The 18,203-nt window shown below is 41.0% G+C and overlaps 1 protein-coding gene across 4 annotated transcripts in view; it reads left to right on the top strand.

The window, feature by feature from the left end:
• The window catches only part of Arhgap42 (Rho GTPase activating protein 42), a 243,793-nt gene that overhangs the window by 87,214 nt on the left and 138,376 nt on the right, over positions 1-18,203 (top strand). The window lies entirely within an intron of this gene.

Here is an 18,203-nt window from a genome sequence, read left to right as displayed (position 1 = left end):
AGGAAAGGCGCTTGATGCCAGGCGGACACCCCTCCTCGGTCGGGGAGGAAAGGTGTTGGGTGCTGGATCAGCCTGCGGACAGCCGCCAGGCGAACACCCCTCCTGGGCAGGAAAGGCACAGGACGACCCACAATAAGTTTTAAGGTACCCAGAGATACACATTGAAACCTTGCATATAAAGATAAACGCCCCCCAACCCCCCAAAAACCAAACATACAAAACAAACAAACAAACAAACAAGTCCAGAAAGCAACAACAACAACAAAAACCCAAAGCCAAGCCAAAAAAGAAACTGAATATAATTTTGGGGTGCTGGAGAAGGTGCAGTGGTTGAAAACACTTGTCGATGACCTGTGTTTGGTTCTGAGCGCTCAGAAGGTGGCCACAGCCACTTCCAAGTCCAGTCCTAGGGAACCCAAGACTTTCCTCTGGCCTTCGCAGGTACTGCATGCACATTGAACACAGGCATGCATTTATTAATATGCACATCTGGTATGTATGCATATAGCTTTTTCAACAATGGATTTGAGGTTTATTATTATTATCATTATTATCATCATTATTATTATTGTTACTTTTACTGTTTGTGTGCACATGATGCTTATGTGTTTGCTGTGTTTATTACAATGTCTGTGTAGAGGAGATTAAGTTGGTATTAACTTCAAAATATATTTGTACCATAGCATTCTGTTTTTAGGAATGTTCAGGCATTTTTTTTCCTTTCAATCGATGTCATAATGGTTGTTATTTTCATGGTTATTTATAAAATGCTGAATTATAAGATCTGTATGTAGATACATGAAAATGGACACCTAGTCTTTCTATACCTTCCTGTTTCCCAAGGTTTATGTACTCAGTCTATTGATTTACAATTGTTAACTATATGGAAGGATTTTTAATGCCTTCTCCTCCCAGATAATGCCATCATGACCCAGGTAAAAAAGGACATGCTCGATGAAGTACTTTCTCATTTTTTTAATGACTTTTTCTCCTCCTTATTATATATATTGTATATGGTGCTGAAATTTTTCTTCTCTGTTTTGCTACTTCAGCATAACTCCCGGGGTAGGGCTTTGATTGCTTACAGATGTAAGAGTTCTTTTTCCTAATGATGGCTTCCAAATGGACACAGCCCTTGGGCCTTGAGTCTTTCTCGTTTGCCTTTATCTTATAGGGGTCATGCCTATTACTTCGTAGACTGAAAACTGTACATCATATTGAGAATTTTTCATTTTTACCTTTTCACACTTTTTTCTTTGTGTTGTGTTTGTTTCTGTATATTCATATGTATGTGAGTGTTAGCCAATGCATGGAGGTCCAAGGGTAACCTTGGGAGTTGGTCTTTGCCTTCCATCTTCCTTGAGACAACTGTACACCTGGCTAGGTGACGAAGAGCTGAGAGGTCTCCTGACTGCCACAGGAGTGCAGGGATTGCAAGTGTGACCTGCCATGTCTGGTCTCAGATCACTTCTGGCATTTAATCTCTGCTCCTCATGCTTACATAGAGACACACTGACCTCTCAACCCCCTTCCCCTTAGCATCTATCTTTCACTTTTAAAGTTACAGATACTTTGCAGGGTTATCCATTGGTCTTATTGGTGGTATTGATTATTTACTAGTCTTTGGCTGTACTTGTAAACTATGATTCAATGCTGCTGTTTGATACTTATGTAGCATAAAAATATTCTTTGATGCTATAAGAAGTAAATGTTTGTAAAACCGCTGCATAATATTTTACAAAAGTTAATACTTGGAAGGGGATTTGAAAGGCCAGGGAAAACAAGCAAACGTGGTTACACATTACGTAAGAAAATGCAAAGAGAGCAAAGTGTGAAGGGGGTTTTAATCAACAAAGCAGCAAAGCAGTGGACTGCTGGAGTGTCCCTGACAGCCCAGTAGATACCCACAAACTAGTGCCGTGGCTGCCTTTCTTCAGAGAGCTAAATGCATTATCTTTATGATAGAACCATAGTTGCTGTGTTCAATTCCTACAGAAGGCATAGACAATCTTTGAGAATCTCTAAGAGAGGAGCAAAAGCATTTGTAATTTTAATTTGCCTTTCATATTCTGAATTAGTTATAAGAAATAATAAGTGGAGGCCGGGCATGGTGGTGCATGCCTTTAATCCCAGCACTCGGGAGGCAGAGGCAGGCAGATTTCTGAGTTCGAGGCCAGCCTGATTTACAAAGTCAGTTCCAGGACAGCCAGGGCTACACAGAGAAACCCTGTCTCAAAAAAACCAAAAAAAAAAAAAAAAACCCAAACAAACAAAAAACAAACAACAAAACAACCAACCAAACAAAACAACCAAAAAAGAAATAATAAGTAGAAATCCCATGTGTTCTTTATAGGGTTTTCTCTAAGGATAGTGTGATAAGCAAAATAAGTCAGACTCAAATGCAGTATCTTGGTACACACACACACACACACACACACACACACACATACAAACACACACACGTATACATATATATCCAAGTGTATGTATATGTGTACATATGTATATATACTGTTTATGAAAGGAGAAGGGCATGTGGGAGGAAGGGAATGGTAGGAGGGGAGCTGAGTGACAAAAGTTTATAACAGCACAATATACACATGTATATACATGTATGTATAATATGCATATATGTGAATGTTATACACATATATGCACAATATACACATGTATGGAAATGCCATTACTTTGTATGTTGACTAAAAACAACTTACAGGGCCAGGGTAATATTTGAAAAGGGACGTGCTCACATTTTGCAACCAGTTACAGTGTCTTTCAGTGTTCTCTGAGCTGAGACTATAGAGAGGAACCAAAAGAGTTTCTGCTGTGCTGTTGGCAGAGACAGATTACACAGGAGAAAGTCACAGTTAGTGTCAGGAGGTGAGGTGTGCTCTCTCAGAGGAAAGGACAGGGCATGCATGTGGAGAAAGGAATGTGACTGGATGATGAGAAGATACCTGGCTGCCATGAGGCACAGCGAAGCAGAGACTTGGCGAATAAGTGTGCAGTCGGTTTTCTGATCTCTGCTCAAAGAGCTTGTCATCAAGAACAGAGGACTGGAGGGTCGAAGAAAGCCTGGGTGTTGGGGGGGGGGGCCGAGAAGGTGGGGTTGGTGAATCTTGGTGCACATGGGGAAAAGCCAAGATGGAGTGCAGCACTTTGTTTCCACTGCTACTTCCTTTCCAAGTCATCGTTCGTAGACACCCGTGCATACCTGTGCGTGTCTACTTTTTCCCTGTCTGCATGTATCACAATGGAGGTAATACATTCGGTTTAGAATGCCTATCAGAAGGACCTCCTTTAAGGCAGATTGTATGAGAAGAAATAATGTTGTCTCTTCACTGTGTATATTGTTAAAGCTCATAGGACTTAAAATTTTTGAGTCTTATTTTACATTTATTTGAAGGCAAATTAGTTATTTATTTTAAAATATATTTTTGGCTAAACTAGAGTTATATCACATTTCTCCCTTCCTTTTCTCCTTCAAGCTCTCCCAGGTAACCATCACATACATGTTGCATGTGTGTGTATGTATGTATATGCACAGATATATAATTGCCACTTCCTGAATGAATCTCTGTTTTTAGTGTTTGTGTGTATATGGGTTAAAAGCTGACCACTCTGTATTGGGCCACAAATATGTGGGCTCATTCCTGGACGAGGCTCATTCTCCCTCTCCCAGCAGTTATTAGTTGCCCTTAGTCCTCTTCCCATGTTACTATGTCTGCTAATGCTATTGTTCCAGTCTTGTTTATGCAGCCATTTCTCGGAAGAACTATTTCATAGAAGATTTTCTTATATTTCAGCTCTTACAATCTTTCCTCTCCCTCTTCTGTGAGGTTTTAAAAATTAAAAAAAAAAAAAAAAAAAAGCCCAACAGACTATAAGCAGAATGTGTTGCTCTGAGCTTAGCTTCCATACACAAGTGGTACCTTGAAGATGTGAAGGAAATTAAGAGTAAACGATTCTAACATTTACTCCTAAATGTTAAGGGAATATAGAAATGATGTTACAAACTGCTGTAGATATTGTATGTACAAAATGTTCTATTTGTTTTTAATCTATGTATGTGGTGTATGTATGTATATTGAATGTTGTATGTTTGAATGTGTGTGTATGTGTGTACATGTGTAAGTATATGTGTATCTGTTTGTTCCCAGGAGTGTGAGTGCCAAAGGAGACCAGAAGACAGTAGAGTTCTGAGCTACTTGATGCTTGGAACCACATCCCAGTTTTCTGCAAGAACAGCAAATGCTCTTGACTGCTAAGCCATCTCTTCAGCCCCCTGATTGTTTTCCCATAATTAAATCCCAGAACATATAACAGATGATCTTAAACCTTTAAGTGAACATTCAGTGTTGTCCTGGGCATGTGTTACTGTGCCTTAGTCTTTCACCCATCACCACTGTGCAGTTCTGAAACTCTCTTCATTGAACAAATCCTTCTTCCCCACAACTGCGCTATAGTCTCCCTTCCTCACATAGACAAATCCATTCAGCATTTGGACTTTGGAGACTGGCTGTCTTCACAGAGAACATCATTTTCAGATTTCCCCCATGTTATAGAATGGGCCAGAGTCCCTGCTTTCCTAAGATTTAGTACTATTTCTGAGTATAAATACACACTTAAAGATTTATCCTTCACCAAATGATACCAGGTTGCTTCTACTTTTGGCTTTTGGGAACAATGAGATATGAATATTGGTGAACAGACATGTTTGAGACCCTGCCTTATGCACACAGAAACATGCACAGTGTTTGTGTTTCAGTACTGTGTTTAATTATCATTCGTATGAACACTTTGGGTAGCTTTTATTCTCTGACCTTTTTTGCATACATGTAATGTATTTTGCTTATATGCAGCCCTCCATTTCTCTGTTGCACTTCACCCTGCTCCCCCTGAAACCCTCTTTGTCTAACACATCCTGCTCCTACTTTCACCTCTGTATCCCACTGCATTTAGAGAAAGTTGCTTGCTTGCATTTGCGTAATTTTAGGGTTACTCCCTTAATGATGCATAACTTACTAGTGGCCACACCTTTCAATAAAAGTGACTGTTCCTTCCCAGGCAAACACTGACTGCCAATTGCTGTGTACCCAGGGGAGGGGCCCCATCTCACTGGATATTGATAGAACTGACCTTGTGGGGGTTTTGTTTGTTTTGTTTTGGTTTTGGTTTTGCTTTTTGTTTTGTTTTTATTTTTTTGAGACAGGATACCATGGATTATTTAGCCAGACTGTTTTCTTTGTACTTGAAGATGGCATGGAATTTCTGATCCACTTCTTGATTTTAGGAATAACTATCACTCACAATAAAGCTCCTTTTATAGGGGTGGGATCCAGAGCTTCATGCATAACAAGAAAGTACTTCACCAACTGAGCTTCATGCCCCCCCCGCCCCCGTTTTCTTTTCTGAGGGCTGCCTCATTGTTTGCCATGGCATTTATTCCAGAGAGACAGTTTACGAGCTATATGATGTCTCTATACCCCCTGTTATTATCTAACACAAGAAGTGCTAACTTCTTGATTCTGTTTTTTAGTAGCCACAATTGCAGCATAATTTTGCTTTTATCTATGCTGGGATGGGTGGCAGATGCTTCATTCATATACTTACATGTTTATCAGTGAGCATTTTAAAGCAAAAGGCAATGTGGAATATTTCAGAAGAGAATGTTGTAAGACATTTGCTTTGTGGTGGGACAGAGATTGTCAAAATGTCAAATTCTATGGTTCTCTGTGGATGCTGGCATGTTAGTTGATCGTTGTTAAGTGAACGATGATCATTGTAGACACAGGAGTCAAATCTAAAGTGTGTTTATACTCTGGGTATTGTAGTCATTTGATGCTTCATTATTTTAATTAGCAGTAGTTAAATAAGTCATTTCCTTTGCCTTTTGTTCTTTCCAGACAAGCATTTTTAAAAGCTTTTACTGCCAGCCTCTGAAAAGCATGCTATAAAAATGAGAATAGTTTGATATTTCCACAGTAATTTTTCTTGCTATTGTAACTGGTGAACTGATGGTGAAACTGAAAATCAAGGCAGTATAGTATGTGATCCTGGGCCGAGTGGGCATGTGGCATCAGGTGGCAGAGAGATGGAGGTTGCTGTAAGAGAAACAAACTCCATGGGAATCCTGTCTAGTGGGATCTGGGGTGGGGGGGAGTACAGCAGTGACTAAGGGGGACAGGAGTTTGATCCAGGACTGCTAGTATTTTGAGCTGAGGGCTTCCTTACTGCACGGGATTATCTCCTACCTTGTGGGACACGTAGTGGCATCTCTTAGCAGTGGAGCCCTCCTCTGCATCCTTCTAGTGGAGATAGTCCCAAGTAGTACCAGACCTTGCAAGACAGACACAGCTGTGACCCATTGTCTTATGTATTTACCGGGAGCCATTTCTAGTGGATTTTGATGGTATTCCTTGACATCATCTGACTTATAATTAATTGGGGGTAATAAGACAGCTTCTAGTATAACCATTTCTCATTACATATAGTAAGTGGGAGCTGAATGTTGCATTCTGATCAAGTATTTATGTAAGTGCAACTTTTTGCAACTGTCATAAATTTTCTGAGGTCAAATAATATAGCCTTCATACCTTTCTATGGCAATTCATATTGCTTATTTTATTTATTTATTTATTTATTTATTTTGTATGCATGACAAGTACTCTAGGATGTGACCAATGTAAGTGACTCAGTGTTTTATACAAGGAAGGTTACACAGCTTTGGTCCTATGAATGCACAGATTGAGGCCTGTCTATGATAATGACTGCAATGGTCAAAACTCTAGCAACCAGAAGGGCAGTGCTGAAGACTGCTTTTCTGGTTGTCTTTATTGCTAACAGCAAACAGGGCAAGGACAAACTTTAAAGGATGGCACTTACATGTCACAGACTAACTCATTTTGCAGTCTGCCTGTGGGAACCTCACCGGTGGGAGCTCCAGGCCAGCTGGACAGGAGCTTTCCTTTCATGACACTTAACTGCTGTTATGACCCATCATCCCTTCTTGATCTGCATCATCTGATGACCTCTGTGCTGTAACAGGATGAGAGGAAATAAGCTAGGCAGTGTCTGTCCTTTAGGTGGTGAGTTAGTATGATGCCGGGTACACCGAAGGATGGCAGCCATGCACACCGGAAGTTCTATGGGAGCTCAGGGGAGGTAGGGATTGCTTCTGCTAGGAGGGATTCGTGGCGCTAGGCGTGGTGGCGCGTGCCTTTAACCCCAGCACTCAGGAGGCAGAGGCAGGCGGATTTCTGAGTTTGAGTCCAGCCTGGTCTACAAAGTGAGTTCTGGGTCATCCAGGCCTACACAGAGAAACCCTGTCTTGAACAACAACAACAACAACAAATTAGGAGGGATTCGGGAAAGGTTTGTGCACCAGGTCTTAAGTGATAACTAAGTGCCCTCAGTAACACATCTATGTCACATCTGTGTTAACAAATCTGATGAGTGGCTAAAGGAAGGTGATTAGCTCTCTCTCTCTCTCTCTCTCTCTCTCTCTCTCTCTCTCTCTCTCTCTCCTCTTTTCTATACCTATCCCCCCACCCCACCCCCCATCCCAGGCACTCTCCATTTCCCATCTATCTGGAGGTGGCCAGGCCATTCTATAGGGGCGGAGCTATGACACAGAAAGTTAGAAAAGCAGTGTGCACCAGTCAGTCACCACAGGGACCTTTTGGACTCAGCACTCCTGAAGGCAGCCAGGACTGCTTTTAAGGATTTGCTGAGCCACTGAGTTGCAGGACTTTGTTCTTCTCACTAAAGCAGGTCAGGGTGTGTGCTTCACCCTTTCTGGAAAGTTACTACCAGTTTTTAAAGTGTGTCTTTAAATGGATTAAAGAGGTTGCAGGCTGAGGGATCCTTTACAGACCTGGAGAACTCAGCGAAATGCAATGACACTTGCTTCAGTAGCTAGTGGATCCATGTGCCAAGTCACCTGAGTAGGGTTGAGTTCTGATGATGGCATTCAGTCATCTTTGAGTTGAAGCCAGCTGTGACATTAGCTGTCTGGAACGCAAATATTTTAAAATAATTTGGTCTTAGAATATAACTTGTAATTTTCTCAAACTGTACTCTCAGGTGGTTCAGAATCATTTACAGATTTGGCATTTTCCATATCTTACAGCTCTTGTTGCTGTGTCCATGATTTATGGATGTCATTTGAGGCTTTGTGCTGTTTTGTTTTTCTGTTGATGCTAGGCAAAGCAGCTATAGGGAGTTTCTGACCTTCAAGTTATAAATTTCAGTTTTACAGTATATCTTCAAACCAGCTTAATACCTGATGACTGTGCATGTTTCAATCATTAAGGACTGAGTTCTAGATCATCAGGGCCCACAGGAATTTCAGAGTATGAGGCAGAAAGGCATATCAAGTTGAAGTGCATTTTTATAATTGGAAAAGTAAATTTAACGTATTGCTAGAGTGGCTGTCTCCAGAACTGTGTCGTCTTCTTGAGTAAATTGGATCTTACAACCAAATTCCTTGTTGAAAAGTTTCATTCTACAACTTTTCTCTGTCATGCAGGGATGAGCAAATTATTTCTAAAGTTTGGAAACTGTAGTAATATAATCTGAAAGCCTCCCAGAGGAATGAAAGGAGAGAGACTGTCGTCACGGAGGCCTTCCCACTCCCTGCCTCTACCCAGCATGTAGAACAGCACCTTTCATGGTGCATAACTGGTTTTCTATCTTTATTTTTCTTTTTCTAATGATGTATTTATTTCATGTGCATTGTTTTTTGTTTTGCTTTGTCTACATGTATGTCAGTGTGAGGGTGTTGGATCCCCTGGAACTGGAGTTACAGATTATTATGAGTTGCCATGTAGGTGCTGGAAATTGAACCTGTGTCCTCTGGAAGAACAGACAGTGCTCTTAACCTCTGAGTCTTCTCTCCAGCCCCCCCACCCCCCATCAAAAACAGAACAGATACTTCCACAGTTTGTAAAGTATCAGAGTGCAGCCTTTTTACATAATTAAATAACCTCTAAGAATGAAGGGAAGCATTCACTCACCCCTAACAGACTGTAAGACAGTCACATTTGCTTGAGTACCCTTAAGTGAGAGGGTTGCTGGTGCCTTGAGGGAGTCCTTGCAGATGCGAAGGTCTGGGCAGTGACCAGCCTGCAGAATGGGCTAAGAACTGAGCCTAGAACCATCCGTGTCAGTAGATTTTTTCCTCTCTAGTAGGCTTTCCTGTACTAGCTTCATTATGATTAGGAAACCGACACCACATGTGGTTCCATTTTATGTCACAGAGGCTGAGTCTAGTAGTTCCCTGAGGTCTTAACTGGCCCCAGACCCAAATTACCTATTTGATCCAAGTGTTATTAGACGGAATATTTGTTTTGGAGCATTCTGCAAGCCCTTGAACTGTATTGCAGGCAGTGAAGCTTTTGATCATTTTCATTAACCCTTCACTCCTGAGTCTTATAGACTGTGAATAGAAAATGCCAGGATGACTCTGTTATCATGTGTTAAGCCATTGTTTAGTCTTGTGAATGCTGTCCTTTGAGAAACTGAACCCAATTCTATGGTGAATGCATTGGTCAGAAGGAAGAGTCACCTCTGCTGACATGCCCACATGTAAAGGCCTTTTCATGGTGACTGAGGACAGTGGAGAAGAAAGCACTATTTTGACAGGTTTGAAAAGCAAAATTGTAAAACAAAGGTTTTTACTGAAGTAAATCATGACTGCAGAAAATGAGGACATCATTTGTCGATGGACTCAACCACTGGTTTCTTAGAGGCAGCAGGTTATAATTAAGACCACGTTTGTGCTTGTGTCTGGGACCACATGTGTGCTCCCCGTCCACGGGTGGCTGAAGGAAGTTGTAGGAATGTTTGTCTGTGAGAAGTTTCCCACGGCAGCAAAGAATTGGTTTTCAGAAGTTAGAGGGCCAGCTCTTTTCTGCCTGTGCTGATATAGATTGTGTGGTTTGCCCTTGGCTTCACATTAATGTCCATTTAATGAGGTGTTCTTTCAGGTTCCCCTCCTTGTTGTACACTCAGACTACTAATGACTCCTTTCCACAAGAGAGGTGTGGCAAGAAAGTTAAGAAACAAGAAAGGAAAGCCAGAATGTCTTTCCAGAAGCTCAGCGTTAGAGGAGACTGTCTTGGCTTCTTCTTTTACAATCCCTAGTATGGATCTGGGAAAGCATGTGGACTGATACCAGCTGTGTGTTCCATGGCAACTTCATGCTAAGCAGTGGGTTACGCGGGTTAGGGAAGAGACCCACGTGTAGGGCTTACATCTCTCCCACTTAGGCTCACCCACTGGTCATACTTTGAATATCAGGACTCACTATTTCTCTCTGCACTATAAAATCTTGTCTATGAGTTTGAGCTGTGAGGAAATTTGAATGAGACGTGCTTCCTCTCCATCCCGTTTCTTTCTTTCTACCCCTGATGATGGAAGCCAAGACTTTGTGGTCACCACTCCTGGAGCATTGGAGTCCTTGGCTCATGGCACAGAGAGCTCAGCAATTAGTATGAGTGACAATTGTTATGAACAAACTTGATAGAGAAATGAAGGAAAGTGATTCATACAACTGAGAGTTGATTAATTCCTTATTAATAACAAGAAAAGACATGGTAACTCCAAAAAGAGTAATAATAGAAGTGCTTATCAGAGAAAGTTTGGAAAAATCTCTGTTGTTGACAAAATTAACAGAAAACAACTTCTAAAAATTAAAACATGTCTTTAAGGACACTGCCAATTGCCATTTAATAATTCAGTAGTGTGAGTTCTCTCAGCCTCAAATGACTTTTGTTCTGCTGTACTGTCTTTCTGATGCACTTGGGTATTATTTCTGATATATTGTTTAGGATAAGAGAGCTTACTCATTTAGAATATAGTTACCTCACTTACCTTTATAGGGCAACTGAAAAGGTTTTATTTATATTGGGAAAACCTTGAAATGTATTAGCATTAAAGTTATTTTCAAATAAAGACAATGGCATTTTTCTCTGCTGCAGCAGGTGAACTGACTGTCCCTTTAATCTTGCTTAGGGTCTGGGAGATGACTCAGCTAGTAAAGTACATGTTATGCAAATATGAGAACCTGAGTTCACAACACCAGGACAAATTTAAAAAGCCAGGCACTGCAGGAGTCACCTGAAAGCCCAAATCCTGGAAGGCAGGGATAGAAGGATTTTTAGTGCTTGCTGACCACCTAATCAAGACATATCAGGGAGCTGCAGGTTCAGTGAGAGATTCTGTCTCAAAAGAAAAAAAAAATGATGCCTGGCATTTGAGGAAGACACTTTTTTTACGTTTGCCTCTGACTTCCACCCCCCACCTATGTATTTACATATCCACCTAATTGAATGTGTGTACAAACATATGCTGCACACATATACACACACACACACACACACACACACACACACACACACACACACACTCTCACAAGCACACAGGCTTTATAAAAAAGATTAGACTTTGGAAACCTAGATTTTGTTACACTGGGGAGTGGAGAGGATTCAGTTGGGGGCATTCTCTCTTCAGATGCTGTGCTTGCTGTGTGAGCAGACTTTTCTCCATGGACAGAACAAGATGGCAATCTCTGCTGTGCAGTCTGCTGCTTAGATTGTCTCCAACTACCACTCCCTGGTTTTTCCTGGTTTTATTGTGTTGATGCCATCTTTATAAGCCCTATGTGTGTGGTATGTCCTCACATTCAGGGCCCATGTGTTTTTCATCTCCAGTCCCAGCCGTTATTTTCAAAGAATGTGGTTGTATGTGTTTACGTATTTATTTTGAAATGTTCGGCTTTCCTGGGTTGTTCTGTATTATATCAGATAAACAATGTGTCCACTCAGCCTGTGGCTGTCAAGTATTGTGCTTCACGAAAGTTTATGGTCTCTACTTCTGAAGCCTGTTCCACGTGTGGGACCTCAAGCAACAGATGAGTTTTTTTTTATACTTGCTGATGGAGTTCTGTGTTTTCCACCACCCTCCCCTACCCTCTTCTTAAGACTGTGACTTTGAATAAATTAATTAACATTTGTGCCAGGGGTTTTGCAATTTCTGTATGAAGCATTTTGAGAAAATATTTCCAGAACTCAAAATGCGTCCTGGAATATTCTGTTAGAGAGGCACAGTTGGTTACTGAATGTGTGTTAGTTCTTGTGATCTTTCTGTAGCCCAACACTTATGATCTCTATTGACCCCTACCACTCAGGATGCTGAATACAACTACAGCTTTCCTACCCATTGACTTTCCAAAGACAGTTATCTAATCTAGATATTTGAATTAGCCCTGAAATTATATTAGGGAAGAATTTAAAAATAATTAATGCTATGTGATGGTAAATTCCTACAATCTGAGAACTTGGGAGAGGCAGAAGGATCAGGGCAATCCCCAGCTACATGGTGATTTCAGGGCAGCCTGGGCTACCTGGAACTCTGTCTCTAAAATAAACAAACTGAAAACTACATAGAATGTCTTTATATATTTCAGTACAAAGTGAGCTCAAGTTTATATGTGTTGCACCCTTCCCCAGTTGGCAAAGTTGAAAACATACTGTCATACCACTCAGATAAACCAAATGTCTGAGAAGATGGGTATCAATGAGAAGATCTTACTAACAACAGTTCATGCCTCACTCTCCCAATCTTTAGATTGTAAGGGTTTTTAGGGCCCCAGCAATCTCTGGTTTTATGTGGTGATTTGGGGGACACTTCAAGCACTTACTATCTCTAAAAGACCCCTTCAAGTCGATGTCACCTGAGTCTCTCTGGTTTGTGCAGTTCTTTCTGCTGCTCAGCTGGGAAGAATGCTTTCCTCCTGCTGTCCTGTGTAGAAGTGGGTTTCTTGACCAAGGTTTGGAATGTCAGAGAATCACACAACTCTTGTATTTAATGTGAAGAGAAAAGGTGGTTATGGGAAGGGTGTGCAGAAGGATCTGTTGGGATTTGTGTAAGTCACAGCTTTACAGAAAGAGGTGGAGCCCTCCATGGAACCAGCTGCAACACACACTGTGCTTCTCCTGTAGTTATGAGGACACAGTGATCTGACAGGGCAGAGCAGCACTCCTGGGGAGGGGTGACAGTCCCACCTGATGACTGTTATACGAGCCAAGACAAGGTTCTCTAATCAAGGCTCAGTGTTCAATTCTAAGGTCTGAATTTAAAGGGGAGAATCCTCCACTTTGCCAGGATCTCATCACTATGCCAGGATCTCATTACTATGCCAGGATTTCTTCAGGAAGACAAGCACAGCTGCTCAGCAGGCAGTGGCTTCTTGCAGGGAAATAGATATGGCCGGAAAATAGACTTCACCTAGCTTTGAAGACTCCATCCTAGGTGGGCTAGCAGACTGTGGCAAAGCAAGGTCTGAATCAGCCCACTCAAGGATGAAGGAAGGGAACAGGGTAGAGAGACTGGTTGGCACTAAGCTTTTAATTTCAGAACCAAAGGAAGAAAAGCAGAAGGAAATATTCTTCTTGGAACATAGTTTCCTCCCATTTCAAAATACCAGGAATGATGTCTGGACAGGGGAAATAGGGGAGACCAACCATACTTGGAAAAAACACAATGTGACCCAACTTAATAAAGTATTTGGAAGTTATATTTGTTGGAATTTGCAGTATTTGACTTTGGGGCTGTATCCACTATGATGGAGACCTTTTTCCATGGTGTTCCAATATTGGGAATTTGGCAAGATCAAAGTGTCTTAAACCTGGGTTTGCACATGTGTGAATGGAAGTGCATCAGTGCCACTTACGCTACACAGTTGTAACCAGAAGGAATCACACTATGGACTAGGGAAGAGTAACCCAGTTTCCCATCCTCAGGCTCTGAAGAGCATCCGCATCACACTACCAAGCAAGGACCCAATTTCACTGTGTTTCAGAGTTCTTAAAAAAACAAGACTGTTTAAGAACACAGAAAACCAGGCTGGAATTGGCACTTAACTGCCCCTAGGAAAGGGGAGGGTCATTTTTCCTTAGCGGTGTAGCCACTGGTAATTGACCATATTCCAGTAAGTGGCCATACTACCATGCTCATGCACTTGACAGTAATTAAACTCAAGGGTAGTAATGTAAAAGAGAAGATGACATGAAGGTAAATGGGGGGGATGTGTTGGCGTGGCAACAGCATCCAGAAGAAGTAGGAAGGGGATAGGCAAGGGCAAGTGAGGGAGAGGTGAATATGAATCAGATTCATTATATACAGGTTGAAGTTTGTCAGAGTAAATGCAAATGTTAAATTTATAAACTAAGCTGAGGATGATGTTTAGTGGTAGGACTTTTGCTAAGCAAGTATGAGGTTCTAGATCTGACCTGACTCCCTAAAATGAATAAAATAATGAAAATTTAAGATCTAAACAACAAGAATTGGCTAACAAGAATTCTCAACAGTATCAAACTAAAGAGAGCATAGTTAACAGGGTGAAGTTGGTTTCCTTGTTTGGTTTTAGTCAACAAAATATTAGATAGACTCTCTACATATGTGACTTATGGTCATTTCATCCATATAGAGGGTCTGTGTGCAGGGAAGCCCACAGTTCTGCTTCAAGGCACTGCTTCCCATAGAAGATCTGGTTTCTACTGGCTTTGCTCCTCTTCCTTGGGGTGAACGGTGAGGAATTACTTGTCCTTACTATGTTGGTGCCAGGACATGATTGGCTTGGGTGTTCTTTCCTATTTTTCCTTGTGCCCTGGGAGAGGAGGGACTAAGGCATTCCCAGCTTACACACTCCCAGTATTAGTGCCTTATATACACCAAGAGCTAATTTGGGCACATGACAAATATGTGACTTCAGTGAGAAAATGCACTGTAGGCTTCAAGTACCCCACTGTACTTTAGATAGAAATGGACATGGGAGTGGACTCTGGGGACAACATTCACTTTTCCTGTTGGATGAAATAGGCCATTTGACTCAAGCCTTAGTGGACTTGGTTGGGAATTAGTCTTTTGCATTCTTTGGGCTCATTTTTCCTTGAGTGGTTCCACTGTGTCATGCAGAATTTAGCAGCTAGTTTTGTATCTACCAGGGTTATTGGGGCTGTCGTCTAGGCAGAGATGATCCAATAGTTTTCAACCTCAGGGAACTTCAGTGTTTATTGGACGGTGTTACTCTATTCATGGTAACAAGAAGCTTATTGTGTGCTGTTTAGTACTTTATGCAGGCAGTAGCCTGTAATTCCAGTTGCTATGGACACCGAGGCAAGAGGTTGGGGAGTTTAAGGCCTGCCTGGCCAATACAGTAACATCAAGGTCAGCTTAGATAACTCAGAGAGACTATTTTTAAAAGTACAAAGGGTTTGGGGATGTAACTGGGTCGTTAGAGAGCTTGTCAAGCATGTACACAATCTTGAGTTTCATCTCTAGTACTGCATAAACTGGGTGTGTTGCTACGTGTCAACAATCTTAGCTCTGAGGAGATACATGCTGGAGGGTCAGAAGTCCCACGGTATCTTCAGTTATGTAGTGAGTTCAAGGTTAGCGGGGAATTCCTAAGACACCGTTGCTTACAACACAAACCATGAAAAATAAAAGTGAAAAGAGGTATAGAGATGTACAGCACTGGGCAAGCATACCACAGATGTCTCTGTTTAGTTTCTGTTTCTATGATCTATCCATTGATAAGAGAGGGGTGTTGAATTCTCCCACTTTTATTGTGTGAGGTGCAATGTGTGCTTGGAACTTTAGTAAACTTCCTTGCATTTGGAGCATTGATGTTCAGAATTGAGAGTTCTTGGTAGATTTTTTTCTTTGATGAATATGAAGTGTCCTTCCTTATCCTTTTTGATAACTTTTGGTTGAAAGTCGATTTTATTTGATATTATAATGGATACTCCAGCTTGTTTCTTTGGAGCATTTGTTTGGAAAATTCTTTTCAAGCCCTTTGCTCTGAGGTACTGTCTGTCTTTGACACTGAGGTACATTTCCTGTATGCAGCAAAATATTGGATCTTGTTTACGTATCCAGCCTCTTAGTCTATGTCTTTTTATTGGAGAATTGAGTCAATTGATGTTAACAAATATTAAGGAAAGTGATTGTTGCTTCCTGTTATTTTTCATCTTATTCTTATGTTTCTGTGTCTAACATATTTTGGGTTTGTTGAAAGAAGGTAACTTTCTTACTTTTTCTAGGGTGTAGTTTCCCTCCTTTTGTTGGCATTTTCCATCTACTATCCCTCGCAGTGCTGGATTTATGAAAAGATATTGTGTAAATTTGGTTTTGTTATGGAATAACTTGGTTTCTCCATCTACAGTAATTGAGAGTTTTGCTGGGTACAGTAACCTGGGCTGGCATTTGTGTTCTCTTGGGGTCTGTATAACATCTGTCCAGGATCTTCTAGCTTTCATAGTCTCTGGCAAGAATTGTGGTGTAATTCTGATAGTTCTGTCTTTATATGTTACTTGACCTTTTTCCCTTGCTGCTTTTAATATTCTTTCTTTGTTTTGTGCATTTGGTGTTTTGACTATTATGGGATGGAAGGGGTTTCTTTTCTGGTCCAATCTATTTGGAGTTATATAGGCCTCTTATATGTTCATGGGCATCTNTTTCTTTNNGTTAGGGANGTTTTCTTCTATAATTTTGTTGNAGATATTTANTGGCCCTTTAAGTTGGGAATCTTCACTCTCTTTTATACCTATTATCCTTAGGTTTGGTCTTCTCATTGTGTCCTCAATTTCCTGGATGTTTTGAGTTAGGAGTTTTTTGCTTTTTGCATTCATTTTGACTGTTGTGTCAATGTTTTCTATGATATCTTCTGCACCTGAGATTCTCTCTTCTATCTCTTGTATTCTGTTGGTGATGCTTGCATCTATAACTCCTGATCTCTTTCCTAGGTTTTCTATCTCTAGGGTTGTCTTCCTTTATGAATTCTTTATTGTTTCTATTTCCATTTTTAGACCTTGGATGATTTTGTTCAATTCCTTTACCTGTTTGATTGTGTTTTCCTGGAATTCTTTAAGGGATTTTTGTGTTTCCTCTTTAAGGGCTTCTAGCTGTTTACCAGTGTTCTCCTGTCTTTCTTTCTTTCTCTCTCTCTCTCTCTCTCTCTCTCTCTCTCTCTCTCTCTCTCTTTCTTCTTTCTTTCTTTCTTTCTTTTTTTTTTCAATTTTTATTAGGTATTTATTTCATTTACATTTCAAATGCTATCCCCAAGTTCCCTATACCCTCCCCCAACCCCCACTTCCCTACCAATCCACTCCCCCTTCTTGGCCCTAGTGTTCCCCTGTACAGGGGCATATAAAGTTTGCAAGACCAAGGAGCCTCTCTTCCCAATGATGAATGACTAGACCATCTTCTGCTACATATGCAGCTAGAAACACGAGCTCTGGGGGTACCAGTTAGTTCATATTGTTGTTCCACCTATTGGGTTGCAGACCCCTTAAGTTTCTTGGGTACTTTCTCTAGTTCCTCTATTGGGGGCCCTGTGTTCCATCCAATAGGTGATTGTGAGCATCCACTTCTGTGTTTGCCAGGCACTGGCATAGCCTCACAAGAGACAGCTATATAAGGGTCCATTCAGCAAAATTTTGCTGGCGTATGCAATAGTGTCTGCGTTTGGTGGCTAATTATGGAATGGACCCCTTGGTGGGGAAGTTTCTGGATGGTCCATCCTTTCATCACAGCTACAAACTTTGTCTCTGTAACCCCTTCCACGGGAGTTTTGTTCCCAATTCTAAGAAGGGGTGAAGTGTCTACATTTTGGTCTTCGTTCTTCTTGAGTTTCATGTGTTTTACAAATTGTATCTTGGGTATTCTATGTTTCTGGGCTAATATCCACTTATCAGTGAGTGCATATCATGTGAGTTCTTTTGTGATTGTGTTTCCTCACTCAGGATGATACCCTCCAGATCCATCCATTTGCCGAGGAATTTCATAAATTCATTGTTTTTAATAACTGAGTAGTATTCATTGTGTAAATGTACCACATTTGTATCCATTCCTCTCTTGAGGGACATCTGGGTTCTTTCTAGCTTCAGGATATTATAAATAAGGCTGCTATGAACATAGTGGAGCATGTGTTCTTATTACCAGTTGGAACATTTTCTCCTAGAAATATATCTATTGGTGAATCCTTGTGAAGTACTATGTCCAATTTTCTGAGGAACCGCCAGACTGATTTCCAGAGTGGTTTTACCAGCTTGCAATCTCACCAACAATGGAGGAATATTCCTCTTTCTCCACATCCTCGCCAGCATTTGCTGTCACCTGAATTTTTGATCTTAGCC

This window comes from Mus pahari, chromosome 10, assembly GCF_900095145.1.
Source record: "Mus pahari chromosome 10, PAHARI_EIJ_v1.1, whole genome shotgun sequence".
NCBI classification, from domain to species: Eukaryota; Metazoa; Chordata; class Mammalia; order Rodentia; family Muridae; genus Mus; species Mus pahari.
The sequence above is the reverse complement of the archived record's forward strand: the minus strand, read 5'-3'. Positions and strand labels throughout refer to the sequence as shown.